This window comes from Belonocnema kinseyi, chromosome 8 (assembly GCF_010883055.1).
Source record: "Belonocnema kinseyi isolate 2016_QV_RU_SX_M_011 chromosome 8, B_treatae_v1, whole genome shotgun sequence".
Taxonomy (NCBI): domain Eukaryota; kingdom Metazoa; phylum Arthropoda; class Insecta; order Hymenoptera; family Cynipidae; genus Belonocnema; species Belonocnema kinseyi.
Window position 1 is genome coordinate 91,049,838 of NC_046664.1, and position 4,175 is coordinate 91,054,012.

The following is a 4,175-nucleotide window of genomic DNA, read 5'->3' on the forward strand; positions in this document are numbered from 1 at the left end:
GAAAGAGGGAGCTCTTCTTAATATTTTGATACCAAAATCATGTCGATACACCTTACCGACTGCGAGTAAAGCCACCCACGCTTTAACTTGACAGACTGTACGTTGAAGAGTTGCAAACCCATTTTTTAATTAGGTAAATGTGCTATTTTTCATATTTGTTTCGACACAAAGTCAATTAAATCAGCGTGGTTGGGTTACAAATTGCACTGATAATGAGATCATAAAAAATTAAATTTCACGTGTTTCGAGATTTTTAAAGAAAAATTTTTCAGAAGTGTTTTACACCTAGAAATCACAGGACCATTTCGCTGGCCCCACCACCCACGTAAATTCACCTTTTTCCGGCCAAATATTTAGTGCAGAACCCCTAAAAGCTACCCTCTGTGAGAAAACCACCATGGCGGGGCCAGTGAAACGTTTCGCTCGCTCCGACATTGTGTTTTCCTTTCCGGGGGTAGATTTTAGGGGCTGAAGTTGGTTGCACAGATTGGAACAAATTAAGAAGAAAATAATGCACCCATATAAAGTTGATTTGGGATAATGTCGTGACTAGCGGTACATGGCGCTGGATCTGATATGACGTTTACTCAACAGGGGATAGTTTCTAGGGCTTGAAGTTCGTTGCGCAAATTTGAACAAATGAAGACGAAACTAATGCACTCATATAAAGTTGATTTCGGATAATGTCAAGGCCATCGAAACGTTTCTCTGGCCCCGCCATGGTGGTTTTCTCACAGGCGGTAGTTTTTAGGGGTTGAAGTTGGTTGTACAAATTTGAACAAATTAGGACGAAACTAATGCACCTATATAAAGTTGATTTTGGATAATGTCGGGGCCTGCGAAGCTTTTCGCTTGTCCCGCCATGGTGGTTTTCTCAAAGGGGTCAGTTTTTAGGGGTTTAAGTTTCTTGTACAAATTTGAAGAAATTGAAACAAATATAATGCACCCATTTAAAGTTGGTTTTGGATAATGTCGGGGGCAGCAAAACGTTTCGCTAGGCCCGCCATGGTAGTTTTCTTACAGGGGGTAGTTTTTAGGGGTTAAAGTTGGTTGTACAAATTTGAACAAATTAAAACAAATATAATGCAACCATTTAAAGTTGATTCTGGATAATGTCGGGGCCAGCGAAACGTTTCGCTGGCCCCGCCATGGTGGTTTTCTCACAAGGGGTAGTTCTTAGGGGTTGAAGTTGGTTGTACTAATTTGAACAAATTAATACGAAAATAATGCACCCATATAAAGTTGATTTTGGATGTTGTCACTAGCGGTACGTGGCGCTGGATCTGATATGACGTTTGCTCAACAGGGGATAGTTTCTAGGAGTTAAAGTTGGTTGTACAAATTTGAACGAATTAAGACGAAAATAATGCACCCATATAAAGTTGATTATAGATTATGTCGGGGCCAGCGAAACGTTTCGCTGGCCCCGCCAGTGTTTTTCTAAGAAATAAGATACTTCCGTTGATGCACAAATTCTAATTTTGGTTGTACAAATTGTAACAAATTCTGCACTTACTATTTGGCTAGAAAAAAGTTAAATTTGCGTGGGTGGTGAGGCCAGCGAAATGGTCCTAGAAATCACCTTTGTCAAACCACAAGCGGGCTAACCCACCTAACCCTGGAAACTTCGAGTTTGGTCGCTGTTTTTCTTACAATTATTGAATTTCACACTATAAGTCAGCACACCCACCTAAACACTTACCCCCTAATCCACCCAACCCCTATAAACTACCCCTGAGAAATCAAAAGCAGGCTTATTCACTTACAATTAAACCTGGGGTGATCGAGTTTACTGGCGTCTTTTTCTGTGTGCGTGTGTAAAAATTTATGAACAAAGAAATATTTTTTACATTTCAAACTTGAAATATATTATTTTTGAAAACCTTGACAATAATGGTAACAACAACGTTCTTACATCCTTGTATCTCGCACTGAGTATTGCAAGAATCTCCGAAACTGAAGTCTACGGGATTATCAAACCTGTCTGGTCTTTGATTAATATACCCTCTCTTGTACCTCGAGTACTTAAAAAGATTTTTGTATCGTGGTGAAGATAGCTGATTGTGAACTAGGGATTGAAGTTTAATGATATTATTCCTCACATGCAGATTCAAATCATAATTCATCAAAACGACATTATTTGAACATTTTCGGATGAAATTTTTCCAGATGCAAAATCTATATACATCAAGTGGTTATATTTTTCCTGTTGTTCCAGATGGTATTTTTTTTATATTTATTATTTCGTTTTCCGGCATCGTTTTTCCTATAGCTGTATCATAGCGCCCACTCCAATAATCAAGTAATAGTACAGAATTATGACCTACTTTTGGATAAAATAATTCTTGTAACTAAATTTTAAAGAAATCTGTAATTACAAGATATTTCTAAACAGTAATTTCATTGATTATTACTTCAAAATAAATGTGCTTACTTGTAGTTAATTTTCCCGATGTAGATGCTTCAACATGTACATTATCTGCTTTAAATCATTTTTTGTATTCAATAGGGCCAAATTCACCACATATTTCCTTCAATACTAAAAAAAGGGGAGTTGGGAGTTGTCCGGAGCAGATATTAGTAGCTGTATGGTATAACTATGTGTTGTTGATGAAACTGATTGTACCACGCATTGCACTTGTCTTTCTTCTTCCACAGCTAGTGTTCTTCCAGATTGCATTTCTAACTGAAATCCACTTTGATCTGATTTATATAAATTTTCAAGTCCGATTGTTGGTATACATGATTTTACATCAGCCACAAATTCATTTGCTTTAGTTTCAAGTTCTAGTCCACTCTCCAAAGGTTTTTTTAAAAAATAAACTTATTTACTTTTCTAGATACGATTCGGTCAGTTTTTTAAACTTTAATAGCCAATTTGCAGAAGCCTTGAATCTAAAATATTCAGAGCCAATTTCTTTTTGAGCTTATAAAGCCTATCGACGTATATCATGAGCATGAATAATTAATCAAGCTTTAACAGCAGTATCAAAATTATCGAATGTATATTGACAAATTCTCGCAACGTTTTCCCTATATGTGCCACCTTTATTTATTGTGTGTGTTTTTGCAATTAAATCATATCACAATAAAAGACAGCTCGGATTTGGAGGAAAGAGATAGGCCAAAAACAAAACACCATAGTTACGATAAAGTTTATTGATCCTGGCATAAAAAACCTCCACTCAATGAGTGGAGGAAAAGCCTTTTACAATTCTACACTTATAACTACAAAGCAAACTCACCAAAACGCAGTTCACCAAAACCAATAACGGGGATCGACAATCCAAGCGGTGATCCACAGAACTGATCCTAAATACAAGCGGTGATCCACAGTTGTGATCCAAATACAAGCGGTGATCCAAAGTAATGATCCAAATACAAGCGGTGATCCAAAGTAATGATCCATCATATGAAGCGTAACAATCCAAATATAAGCGGGGATCCACATGACAATGATCCATCATACGCACCGCTAGTACTTTACACTTGAGTGATCACAAACGATCCGCCACGAGACGAAGCACAGTTTGAGAGCACACAACCGTAATCCAAAATGTGGCGAGGCACAACACAGAGCGAGAAGGATCACTGTATACTCGAATTACAAACTAGGTCACTATGTCGGTATGTCAATCGCACGTGGGACGGAGCACAAAAAGGAGATATGCTCCGTTCGACTACTCACGAAGAAGTGAAGACTATACTACGCAACCCTACAGGGATAGACGACCGCTTACAAATTTTCCTAAAATTTATGATCGCCATACGTGACCGAACAATGGTCCACCGGAGAAACAATTAACTTTGATCGGTCGAAGGCCATGGAAGACAACAAGCCCGCATGGTACGCACAATAATCATGGTGACCCAACTCGAAGTCTTGAATAACTTGAATAACTCGTCCCAATGGCCATTTTGACGGTGGATATCTCTCGTCTTTTACTAGGACGAGTTGTCCGACTGCGAAGTTTCCAGTTGGATCACGCCATTTGCCTCTCTCTTGGAGATGATGAAGGTATTCAGATGACCAACGTTTCAAAAAGTTTTCTCGAATGGGCTGAAGCAACTGGAATCATGTTAGCCGGTTTTCAGGCCTTGTAGCGTCCGAATGAAGTGATCCTGAAATGATCCAGCCAAACACAGTATCTTGAGCTATTAACTGAGTTGGTGGA